Source organism: Podarcis raffonei, chromosome 9, assembly GCF_027172205.1.
Source record: "Podarcis raffonei isolate rPodRaf1 chromosome 9, rPodRaf1.pri, whole genome shotgun sequence".
NCBI classification, from domain to species: domain Eukaryota; kingdom Metazoa; phylum Chordata; class Lepidosauria; order Squamata; family Lacertidae; genus Podarcis; species Podarcis raffonei.
In genome coordinates this window covers 30,377,122-30,390,536 of record NC_070610.1, presented here as the reverse complement: position 1 = coordinate 30,390,536, position 13,415 = coordinate 30,377,122, and the positions used below count along the sequence as shown (strand labels likewise).

At 41.0% G+C, this 13,415-nt stretch overlaps 1 protein-coding gene across 5 annotated transcripts in view; it reads left to right on the top strand.

Moving 5' to 3' along the window:
* Positions 1–13,415, top strand: part of STOX2 (storkhead box 2) — a 127,887-nt gene that overhangs the window by 83,061 nt on the left and 31,411 nt on the right. The window contains exon 1 of one of the 5 annotated variants that reach the window (XM_053402512.1): positions 5,120–5,141. The exons of the other annotated variants lie outside the window; for them this stretch is intronic. The gene's annotated coding sequence lies outside the window, so the exon portion shown is untranslated. Of the gene's footprint in view, positions 1–5,119; positions 5,142–13,415 lie in introns of those variants that run through there. 5 annotated transcript variants of the gene reach the window in all.

The following is a 13,415-nucleotide window of genomic DNA, read 5'->3' as shown; positions in this document are numbered from 1 at the left end:
GAGTAAATGAGCCGTAAAATGGCAAATGAGGTTCATTGTAAACAAGCGTAAAGTGATAAATATTGGGGTAAGAAAGTCTCAATTTCACATATATGCTCATGGGGTCTGAACTGCCTGTGACTTGACCAGGAGTGAGACCTTGGGGTCGTAGTGGATACCTCATTGAAGTTGTTGAGAGTGTAAAAGTGTGAAATCCATGCTGGGGGTCAATAGGAAAGGAATTTAAAATTCAACTGATGTTATCATAATGCTGTTATACAGATCTGTGGCACAACTGTATTTGGAATGCTGTGTACAGTTCTGGTTGCCTTACCTCAAAAAGGATATTGTACAGTTGGAAGAGGTTCAGTAAACTGTGACTGCAATGATCAAGAGAATGGAGCATCTCCTCTAGGGAAAAGTTGCAGCATGTGGAACTTGTTAGCTGAGACAAAAGACAAGTAAGAGGTGACAGGATAGAAGTATTTAAAATTATGCATGACCTAGAGAAAAAGGGGATAGGGAAAGATGATCATATCCTGCAAGGGTACTGTGCAAAGTCAAAAGAAGGCGACATCACCCTACAGAAGATGCATGTACCGTAATTGAAACTGCAGCAAAACTTAACAGGAGTGGCATCACATCTCAGTCATCAAGTTTTAAATAGAGTGGTACCTCAGGTTCTGGAGGTCCGTTCTTAACCTGAAACTGTTCTTAACCTGAAGCACCACTTTAGCTAATGGGGCCTCCCACTGCCACCGGAGCACGATTTCTGTTCTCATCCTGAAGCAAAGTTCTTAACCTGAGGTACTATTTCTGGGTTAGCGGAGTCTGTAACCTGAAGCGTCTGTAACCTGAAGCGTATGTAACTCGAGATACCACTGTATGTGTACCCCCGTCTAAACAATTTACTGAGGAACAATTGCTTGAGTACCGGTATTTCCACAGAGTCAGAATCTGTTTATGAAGTTTATGTGTCAACAAAGGTTGGGCCACTTGGACAAAGCATGACACAAGCTGTGGGGCCACAAACTAGCAAACTACAACTCGGTTTAGCTACAGATCAGTACACATTCAGCTTCATTGGCTATTCACAGGTTTTAGAGTCATGAGAGGGAGGTAAAGCATATTTCTCTGTGTCACCTCATCAGCTTTACCACGTTCACCAATACTGTTCCCACAGTGTTCTAAGCTTGTGTTTGATGTGTCTGCTATCGTATGCTTGTGAATTTTGCTGAGTTTTGCAATACTCCGCTATTCTTCATTAGTTGCTTCTAAACAGCTACATTCCCTCAAAAATGATTCATTCTGCTGTTCTTCACTTGGGTGTCCCACATTTCATTCTTTGGCCAGATGTTCATTACTTGGATACTGCTGTGGGAAGTTTTCCCCACTGTGGAGATTTGTGCTATAGTCTTGATGATATACACAGTCTGCAGCACGAAGTCGTCTTCTTACTATGAATGAGCACTCATCGCAATGTCTCTTACATGTAGTTTTAATGGTTTCAATAAACAGGCCTTATGTTTACATGTTCTGCTTTTGGCTTGTGCTCTGATGAAAAATCAACATGAGTATCGCAAAATAAACACTCCGATTGACTGTTAAATGACCTTTGACTTAAACAAATATTTCATTTGAGATACTGTTCACATGACAACCTTTTTAAAAAAGCATGTCTTTTAAGTTGGTAAATAACTCCTAGCATGCACACACGTGCGCGTGCGCGCATACACACACACACAAAAATATGATTGCTTATATGAGAGATTCAACACTACTGAAATATTAACCAGATTTATAGCTTTTGACAGCAACTCAGTGAAGATACATGCAGGTATCTCCCCCCCCCCCCGCTCACCTTCACAGGTGAAGTTCAGACATTACCTCATTATTTTTGGGGACTGAAAAATCCTTAGTTTCCCATAAATAATTTTTAAAAATGTGAACTTCATGAGGTATCAACCATACTCAATTCATTATACTTACCTGCAAATGAGACACAATTTTGACATGTACATTTGAGGGTGTTCCCAAGCTTTGGTTAGGTCATATTTTTGATTTGTTATTTCCAGTCATTTCTGACTAGAAAATTATTATGTTACAATCTGTTTTCAGAGTCAGTACCTTTCTTCCATATTTTACCTAGGCTGCATGGCGAAAAGGCTTCTTCATAGTTAGGCTATCACTTAAGCTGTCAGAAGCTGGGAGTGGACAGGAAGATGGAGATTCAAAGATTTTGCCAAAATTGCTTCATTTATTTTGTCCTGGTCAAAAACATTACTAAAGCTTACAGTGGTACCTTGGTTTACAAACTTAATCCGTTCCAGAAGTCAGTTCTTAAACCAAGGTGTGCTTTCCCATAGCAGCGGGGGACTCAGTTTACAAATGGAACACACTCAACATGTTCTGCTTCCAAGGCAAAGTTCACAGACCAAAACACCTACTTCTGGGTTTGCAGCGTTCTTAATCCAAGGTACCACTGTATTTGTATACCAAAGGAGCCCAATTAAATGTTTACATAAAAATAGATTTCACAATGTCTAGGGCAGGGGGGGCTAATGTCTGCACCATTGGCCACATTCAGCCCTGCAAGAGGTTTTTGTGTGAAACTCAAATCCCCCTACCCAAAGTGTCATTTAAAATAATAACAAATAAAACTCTCTCTTTTTTTTTTACTGTTCCTCTGGGTTCTTTGCCGTGGTACCGTAATGCCAAAGCTTCCCTCACCTTTTTTCCACATTCAATTAAAAAAGAACACACTTTTGAAATCGTTATGATGTTTGTACTCCCTGCTCCCTTAGATACCCCACTGGAATGTATTCTCCAATTTTGTCTTTTTTATTTTTCTTACTTACCACTCCAGTGGGTCCCATGATGCAATTTTGTGATGCCAAACTGTTTTTGTGGACACCCCTCCAATTTACCCTATTTTAAAAACAATTGTCCATGCCCATTTTTGCACATCAGCTGTACCTCAGTTGACAAGCCTCTTCCTACCTCCAACAGTTGACGATGAATGAAAAAGGTTTGCCACCCCTTGACTCTAGGGGATGTGGGGACTTTCAGTCTCCTGAGCAGATGATGATGATGTCATCACTTCCTCCAATATTGAATTCAGATGCTGTCAACAGAATTGCAGCCAAATGGTGCCACTAGAAAATGAGAGAGGTATCTGCATGCTTGGGAGAGCCCCAAAGTTTGAAGTAGAAGAAAACCGAAGGAGGCAACCCCACCAATATTATTATTTATTAAAATTATATACCATCCTATACCTGGAGGTCTCAGGGCGGTTCACAGAATAAAATTGAAATATAAAACCACAAAATACATAATCAAACTAAAAATATAGCCCAATAAACACTGAGCCACATAATTCTGAATTGGTTGGAGGAAGGGGGTTGGAATGGAGTATCCTGGAAGATGTCATGAGTAATCCACACTAATGTTTTGTTGTAGGCCCCACTTATTTCCTCTAGTCAGATTGTCTAGCAGTTTCTATGTTTTGTGTGAATGTAGTCACTGTAGTTTGATCACTTTTTAAAAAAATAATATATTCTTATTAAAGATTTCTTGGTTTACAAAAGTATGTGCAGTGTCTCTTTTTTCAAGTTATATTTTCTACAGATCAGTTTCATTACTTGAGACATTAGTGTTACATTAGGAAGAAAAGGGAGAAAGAGGTGGAGGGGGGGAATGGTGAGTGGGGTGGGGTTGGGTGGCAGGGCTGTTCTACTTAGTGTACGCATGGGATTTTCTGTCAGCGTGTGGGTTTTCTTATTTGCTTGTATTCCTTTGGTGGTGAGAGAGGTTGGGGTTGGCCTAGGGTGTGGTTGGTTGTCTTTGATGGGCTGTAGTGAAATTTGTTTTCTTGTGTGAGGGGGGGGGTGTTTTTTGGAGCAGGTTAGCCAGATTGATTCAAATGCTGTTGGCGGGTTCTTGTTGTTGTCGTCTTGTTGGGCTGTGGTTTGACCACATGTTGAACTTTAAGATGACAAAGAAACAGGTGAAAGGATGGAACCATAAGTGATGGGCTAAAACAGAAGACACTGCAATCATGAACAGAGTTGAGATGAGGCAAGACTTTCCATGAACTCAGTTTGCTGCCAGAGATATCTGCTGTGCACAGAACTTCCTTCCTCCTCTTCCTTCTTGTATTGATGCGCATTTTAACTCACTGAACATGCTTTTTAAAATATTTATTGCCCCCCTTTTTATTTGAAAAGACCCTTGCTCTCTTTTTTCACATCTGAGGATCTTCCACTGTTGTATCCTGTATCCTTTCTAACGGCATGTATTCTCGATCTACTCAGGAGTAAGTCCCATTTTGTTCATTGAGACTCACTCCCAGGTTAATGTGTCTGTGGTTGCATCTTTAATCTCTGTTTTTGCTTGTTGTGCAACAAGGGAAGTCCACTGGAAAAGCTGCATGTTGGAAGTTTCACCTTGTCCCATCTCCTGCTTTTGTCTCCCACCCCATTGCTTCACTCACTATATTGACGGCTTAACTAGGTTCTTATCCCACACAATGCCTGATTATCCTGTGGGCAATTTGTAATTTTATTGGTCCTGTGTTAACACAGAGGACTCTCCGCAATCTCTTTGAACAGAAATGGTATCTTTAGAGAGAGAGAAAGCAAAAACAAATGTATTTCATGGAGGTCTGCAAGGTTTGAATCTGGGTGGAGTATCTTTAGGTCTGCGCGTGTTTGCTACAAAAACAAAGAGGAGATTTAGTGACAAGTTCCATCTGTCCAGGTCTGTACAGCTGCCCACTGATTGGCTGCCGCAAGACTTTCTGTTTGCTTTAAATGTGTGTTTTTAGCTCTTTCGCAGCGAGAGTGTGTGTTTTGTTTCTGTTTCCTTCCGACATGCAAAACATAGGCCTAAATTTTTAATTAGCAAAAGTGAGTGGTGAAAAGGGAGGAGGGGGCTGAGTAATGTAACAAGCCTCAGTGGAGAGCAGCTGGGATGTGTTGCCATGACGACAGGTTCAGCAGGCTGCCAGCTAGCATGTCAATGGGCAGTGTAGGGAGGGAGCTTTCAAACAGCGCCTGCTAGCCACAATGTGATTGGTCACACCTCTGTTGTCTTTGTGTGGACCAGGGAATGCTGGGTAGGACCCGGAGTGAATGCTCAGTTTGTCTCAAAGCGACGGTGAGGTAATGCTTTTGAATCTTTTGGGATTACGGACTCGGATCTTTTGAAAGGCTGCAGTGTAGATTATTTTCATTCCCGTTTGAACTGAACCCCCCCCCCCCCCCAGTACTCTTTATATGGTTTCTATGTATATTTATGTAGTGGGATGTGGGAATTTAGGAGAGCAATTTAAGATTTATCTGTGGGCAGATTGATTGGCAGTGTTTGGGATGAGCTGCTTTCAGCATAGCTACGTAGTGCTGGCATAATTGAAGATGCGCTGACAACTCCTTTGGCAAAGCGTGATAAAAGGGATTGATGTGGGAGAGAAGAAAGTTTGGAGTTACTTTCTGGTCACCTTTGGAAGAAGAGACCCAAGTTATGCCACTATTTGAATGATAGGATTTGGGTGGTTCAGTTATGTGCAGGATGAATTTATTATTTAACACAGATGTAAAATTGTGAATATGTAATCCCGGTGTGCAGTGAGAAACCCATCTGTGTAATTCTAGGAATTTCATAGTTTGGAGAAATGTTTAAGATGTAGGATGCTAATGGTTGTTTGTGATGATTTTTAAAACTAATCATCATTGTTTCAAAGGCTGAAAAGCATTGGAAATACTGTCATACTGTGTTTGTAAAAAAACTTGCCTACAGTAGTTAAGACTTGATTGAAATAATTGCTTGCTTTCCATTGCAGTTGCATTTATACTTTGAGATAAATAACGTTAAGGCATTGTTTCCTTGCATGTCTGTTTGCCCATGGCATCTACCTTGAGCACTTGCATAACCAAATCAAAGCAACTTGCTGCATAACGATCAGATTTGTATGTGCTAATAGAAATCCACATATTGCCCTCATTTGGGTATGTAGCTTTAATATGTGCAGGAGGTGAGGCCAAAGGAGGGCTAGCAAGTTCCAAGAAACAAAGAAGAATAGAAAGAAGCTGTTCTTATATGACAGGATACTTAAAACAAGCAAAAACCATCTGACTCCACAGCTTAGCATTTTAATGTGGCGCTCACTAGCTTCAGCAGCTTTCGAAACAAAAAATAAAAAAAAATCCTTCCAGTAGCACCTTAGAGACCAACTAAGTTTGTTATTGGTATGAGCTTTCGTGTGCATGCAAACTTCTTCAGATACACAAGTGTGCATGCACATGAAAGCTCATACCAATAACAAACTTAGTTGGTCTCTAAGTGCTACTGGAAGGATTTTTTTTATTTTTTGTTTCGACTACGGCAGACCAACATGACTACCTACCTGTAACTTCAGCAGCTTTGCCATTGTACTTTGGGCATGCTCGGTAGTGCATTTTGCCCTCTGTTAAGCTTATATACATGCATGTTCCCAGGTAGTGAAAGAAGCAGCAGCTAGGGCAAAAATAGATCTACGGGCAGGACATTCGAAACTGTACCAGGGAGGGATTTCTGGTGCGTTATGATGATGGTAAGATGCACTGTACTGTGGGTACCCACAATCCAAGTTCAACAGCCTTCCTCACAGTAAAGGTTGTGGAAACAGCCTAGGGGACTGGAGCCAAGAATTAGGGCTTTAACAGTAACTTTGGCTGGCAGTCTGAATGAATGTTGGGACAACTCCAGTTTACCCACAACGGGAGTGCTTGCTGGGACAATGCTGTCTAGCTGGTTCAGCTTAGAAAAAAATAATATATTGACACAACTCCTCCTTCCTGCAGTACACTGTCATCTGTCTCTGGAAGTGCAGTTCATGCCTTGCTACGCTTTCCTGACAAATAATTTGGCATGTGGCTACATTGATGCAAGAAAGCAGCTGAGTTGCTCCTCTTTTTTTCTTATTTAGGAGAAGGAATGTGTGACTTATCAGGAAGCGTGGCGAACGATCAGGAAAAGAGAGTGCAGCACAGTCAAGAGTGGAAAATATAATGCATTTGTTGCCCCCCCCCCCGGTTGGGGTGGGCATATGTGGTGTAGATACTGTGAAGTCCAGGAGGTTCTTAGTCTATTTTAGACATTGGGAGCGATAAATATGTCACGACTTCCCCCTTGATTTTGATTGCAAGCCTGTGATTATTATTGTATAGTGTCTAATACCTTTAGGCACTTTAAAAGTAAAGTATGACAAATACAACTTTTAACTGCCTGCTGCTGCTGTGGTTACTATTACTAAAGTTTTAAGTGTTGTGCAAAGATGTGAAAAAAGCAGAATCTCTGCCTGCAGGCTTCTGATCTAATATATGTGATATAAAAGTAACAGGAAAAGAACATGAAAACAAGCAGATTTGGGCACTAATTCTTCATAAGTTAACTTTTAAAAATAATTCTAATTTGGATATTGCCCTAACATGGATTTTTGTTGTTGCTGCTGCTGCTGCTGCTGTAGGCCAACACAGCTGCCTCTTTCTCTTTTTGAGTGATTTGGAAAACACCAACTTTAGCTGTTCAATGTCAGGATGCTAAACTGGGTAGGCTGCCCTAATCTGGTGTTACCTGTGTGATTAAAAACCTACAGACAGTCACTGAGGTTTACACACATGCAGTGCTGTGTGGGATTGTCACCTGCATGTTTCAGGATTCCAAGTTCCTCTAGCACATGGGTAGGTAAACTAAGGCCTGGGGGCCCAATCCGGCCTTCTAATCTGGCCCATGGACGGTCTGGGAATCAGCATGTTTTTACAGGAGTAGAATGTACCCTTTTATTTAAAATTCAGCTCTGGGTTATTTGTGGGGCCTGCCTGCTGTTTTTACATGAGTGGAATGTGTGCTTTTATTTAAAATGCATCTCTGGGTTATTTGTGGGGCATAGGAATTTGTCCATTCCCCCCCCCCAAAAAAAAATAGTCCGGCCCACCACAAGGTCTGAGGGACAGTGGACTGGCCCCCCGCTGAAAAAGTTTGCTAATCCCCTGCTCTAAGACGTAAGGCTTGGTTTTTAATCTTTTTTTTAGAAATAGCTTGGATATGCGTTTTTGTGTGTCCATGTAACAGCAGTATCATAGCTATTTTTAAATAGCAGGCTTTGTGTTTAGTATGCTTGTGAAGAACAGTAACAGGGCCACATTTTGCTAATGAGTTATACATAGGGTTCTTCAAATTCCCATTTAAATGTGAGAATAATATACAAAATCATGATTTCTTTATCACAGAAAGATGGCTGTATACTAGTTTTTTTCTCTGATTGTTATTACAATATACATATAACCACAGAAATGCAGAAAAGGGTGTTCTGACTACTACTCAGAACAACCTTGAATATTGAGCAGAGATTTTCATTTCATTAATTAAACTAAAATTCCTTTGCCTTTGGTTTAGGCCAGGGGTGAGGCATGCTTGTAATTGTTCTTTGGCTGTGGGGCTTTTAAACTGATGCTGAATGCAAGCCTCACCAAGATTGGTTCCACTTGGTAGTTCCAGGGTGCAGTTGACGCCTGCCAAAGTGGACACGATTCTACCTGACCTCACAAGGTACACTCACCTGTCAAAAGTGTTTCACAGAAGAGTGGTCAGCTTTGAAGCTGAAAGCGGTTCTCAGAAATTTCCACTGATAAACAAATCTTTTTAAAAAGTATGTATTTAAGAGTGTTGATTCTTTGTGATATCAAGTGAATATGCTATATGCTTTGATTTTTAATATCTTGCATTATGGTGCCTCTTTCTCTGCTTTCTTTAGAAAAACCTTCCTGAACTAGTCTGGGTTTTGAAGTGTCAGGCATTAGAAAACACTCTCGCGCAAGCAAATATGCTCTTTGCCCATCTCAAAAATCTGTGAGAACTTGCAAGTCAGCACATAATTAAATACTTCCTAGGAACAGCAGCTGTGTAATGTATTTCTATTGGCAGGTTTTTGGCCACAAGGAATACTCCCTCTAGTGGTTTATCAGCACACCAATTTGGGCTCCAGGTGCAGATCTGTGGCAGGTTTATTCTGGCACATTTTAAATCAGAGACTTTAAATGAGACCTGCAGCACAATCATATGCATGTTTAGGTAAATCCTACTGTAAGTAAAAAGCACACTGTAAGTTTATTTAGGATTGCTGCTCTATGCTGCATCATTAATAATACTGAGGTGCAACCATGGGCTGATTCAGGGCAAAGGTTAGTCAAATGCAAAAGAGCAAACAAGAAAACAACGCAAAACTCATTATGTTGTGCTTCTTTTTCATTGTTTCTTGAAAGCGACTTATTTTCTCAAATTCTTCTGTGCTGTCTGAACCGTTTTCATTTTGCGCTTTCCCCCACATCCTAAATAATGTGCACTGCATTTTGATCACTAGGGACAGTTTCTGATTTGTATGTATTTGGGTAAACAAACAATGGCTTGGTGTGATGTGCAAACCAGACCAGTATTTCCTAAAGTTTCTGAGCTGCTAAGCCCTTTTCAAGAGGTTGCTTTGATACAGATTAAGGTGCACCATTTGCCAAGGCCTCAAGTTGGCCTAAGGCAAAAAACTTCCAAGGTTATCCTAGCTCAATAATGTGGCTTTTCCAGATACCACTGAGGTCATCTTCTAATTTACATAGACCAGCCACCTACCTACTTGTAAGCAGAAGGAAAATTTGGGCTATTGCAATTAAGAATTAGGATTGGGGGCATGATACAAAGGCTGTGCTTCCACAATATTTCTGTAGGGGACCAGCAGTTTTTCTTGGACTACTGGATACAATGGTGAAACACAGTGGAGAATTTTACTATCATTCTCTAGGTAGACATACCTTTTTGATACAGAATACAAATCCCCTCAGCTGCAAAATTATTTGCTTTTTTTGTTGTAATTCTCAAATGGGGACATTTGCATGCTTTTGACTTGTTTTCTCCAACAATCCTACCTAATTTGAAGATCGAGATAATAAGTCAGTTTCTCAGGTTATTATGTGGTCAATATAAAACATGTATTATTTGTAAAACATTTTAGTATCAAATCTCTTTTTTTCTTTGGCCTCTCTACTGTTGCTTATTTCTAGGGATGCACTTAGCAATGTTCCTTTTAATACTGCAGATAGTTTGCTAATACTGACTACTGTTCTGTTGGCATCATAGCCTGTTACTTGATTAAGGATGTTACTTGATTAAGGATTTGAAAACTCAAAAGCATTTTAATGGGCTGTTACCTGGTATACTTGTTAGGAAGAATGGAATGGTCTGCAGTAATAGAAACTTTTGAATCTAATTTCTGTATCCAAATATTAGAGCCATTGAAAGTATGGTAAGCCAATTTGAAGTGTTAATAGGACTGATGGCTGACTAAGCCATTTCCGACCTGGGAGGAGAGGGGGTTGCGGGCAGAAATCCCTCCCACATCTCACACGCGGGGGCTGGCCCTTGCCCCCGCGTGGTTAGGGAATCCCCGGGCGTGTCAGCGACCCGGCCCGCCAATCAGCGGGCCGGGGAGGCGTAGCCTAGCCTATTTAAGACTAGGCACGGCCGGGGACCGCCCTCTTTGCCCCCTTTCCAGCTGAGCGGTTTTCCCATCCCACCCTCCCTTTAGGTTTAGCTAGCCTTGACCTTGCTATGGACTTCGGTTGGTCGCCGCAAGGGGCCTGGTAGGAATTTTTCCAAGTTGGCGCACTTCAAGCCTTTTGGTTTTTTCGCCTACCTCGTAGCAAACGTCACAACTTATTTTGGTATTGGCGGTTAGGCATTGGCAGGGGTCAATTGTTATGCAAATAAAGGGGGGAAGGAAGCGCCATCACCTTCCCCAAAAGTAAGGGTAGTCCGGTAGAGGACTCCGAGGGGCGTGGCCTTGTTCGAAACCTAGGGAGGTAAGGGCCTCCGGCACGCCCCAGAGCGGTGACACCCGTGGGATCCTAGTTGGCGTACTTCAACAGGACTCCCACGGTTTGTGGACAACCCTCCCCGGTCCCCATGCCGGGTAGTCGATAGGAGCCAATGCCTAAGGCCAATACCTTCCAATTCTGTAATCAATAAAGTTGTGGCCTTTTTATGCCCATTAACCTAAAATTCTGTGTCCGGTGTCTTCATTTCACATGGGGGAGGGGACTTGCCACGCAAACACATTTGCAGGGTTCTTCTCATTACCTTTGGTCTATCATTTTAGTCACGAGACACTGGTTCAGGGTTGACTTCCTCTAGATGATACAGAAGCTCGGCTTTGGAGCTCAGTAGGTATGTGTATGATACCTTCCAGTGGTTTTTCGTATGGCAGATGAGCTATTGTGCCAATAAAAACAGCTACCATCTCATCACAGAGAAGGCCTGAGAAGAACGAAACTAACCATATTTCAAACTCTTAACCTTTTAGCACAATTGTTTACTAGCCCAGAAAAGTTTTGAAAGCTGAGTTCCATTTAGAATGATACGGTCAAACTCTCTAGATTAGGTATCAAAATAGAACACAAGCTGCTATGGGCAGATCCTCTTGATAAAATTGTGTGTCTGTGTGTCTGTGCACACACACACACACACACACACACACACACAAACAACTAATGACTGGTGCAAGCTATATAATTTCCACTTCCCTCCATCAATGTCAAATTCCTGTTTCTTGCATGTGATAGGTGCTACACTCACCATTCCCTTAACTCAAACACATGGGATACAAAATACATTTTCATCGCTGCAATCCAACCTCTTATAAGCCCAGACATGCCTTGAGTTCTTTTTTTCTCAGATAGAATGTTACAGACTCTAGCGAAGGAAATACAAATCTCACGCTGAGAGCAACCTCACACAGTGACCTCATTCTGAATGTTACCTTCTTTGTCAGGAGCAAGAGAAGCAGCCGTTTTACTGGCTTTCTGTCTTAGGAGCTGTTTGACGTTTAATTGCCAACTTACTGGCATGGTTTCAAGGCTTCCTCTTTGGTGCATGCATAAAAAAGTGAATAGGATGATGAGAGGCAAGCTTGCAAGGACTTGTTCACCAGTTTGAATTATTGGCAAACAGCCCTTAGCAGCGAATTTAACACAGAGAATTATTGTAAAAATAAAATAAAATTTATGTTTTTTCCACAATTTTCCAGAACACAACATGAATAATAAATATTAATCAATCACATCAGTATTCATCCACAACAGGTGAGTTAGGAATGTTACAATAACAGGAAAATAAAACTTTACTCTTTTGTGTGGACACATCCACACCATAATGTTGCACGTGTGGCTGGAGGATAAATAACGTCTTTGCAAGCGTTGATGAAACAAAGAAACAGGAACCATGTTGCATCAAATTGATTGTGCTTGGACATTCCCTTGACTACCCTGTGGGGTTGTGTTAAATGTTATGAGAGGGTGCTGATTTTAAGCTGGTGATTGCTAGAACCATACAAATTCAGTATTTGTGTATTGTTTTCGGATTTTTATTATTCTGTATGTAAAATAACGCAAGGTCTAAACAAAAAAATTGTTTCATGATCTTGGCACATTCTCAAAGACCTGCCACCAAAAAGTCTGAAGTATTTCACAATTCCACATGTGCAGTAGCAACTGCATCCCCCATGTTCTTGTCAGCACAGAGTTGAGACTCCCTTAATCATAAAGCGCCACCTTAAAAGTAGTTTCATTGTGGTTTCTTGTATTTTAGCCAGGTTTGTTGGGGGGGGGGAGGTGTTGTTGTCTATATTCTGTCCCACTGCTCATCCTCGATTAGTGTTTCCAGGTCACCTTTCCACATGCTCTGAAACCTTACAGTTCATTTAATACCTTGTACAATTCAGAAGTCATGCTTTTGCAATACAAACTTGTTGCCACGCACTGATGCTCATCCAAGGTGAGAGAGCGAAGACCCTTTTCCCTTCTGGTTAGAGAATGAGACTGAACCACCCTGTGATCTTCAGATGATTGGTGGATACAAATAATAATAATAATAATAATAATAATAATAATAATAATAATAATAATAAAGCAATTAGTTGTGCTATTTGAAACCAGTTATGTTTCACTCTTGTAATTGATCTTGCAAAGAATGCTGTGTCATCAGGTAGCCCCTAATAATTATATATTTTACTTTGATTATCCCTTTAACTCCCCCTCACTTCAATTTATCATATTTTTCTGGGCAGCAAAACTTCAAGTAGTCCAATACTGAAATAATGGTAGACTGATTTTGAGCTAAAAAGGAGTTCCAGCATTTCCAGACCTGCAAAGATGTCCATAAAAAGGGATTGCTAATCTTATGTATTATTGCTCATGATGGGTTGAAAAGCAGAAGAGACAATACAGTAGGTATTGAAAGATACATCTCAAGTTGCACCTATTGTATTACCTGGGATCCCCATATAATATGAATAAGATGCTTCAGCAGGAAGGTTTCATAATACAGCTTTAGATTAGGCATTCCTAGAACCCCTGTCA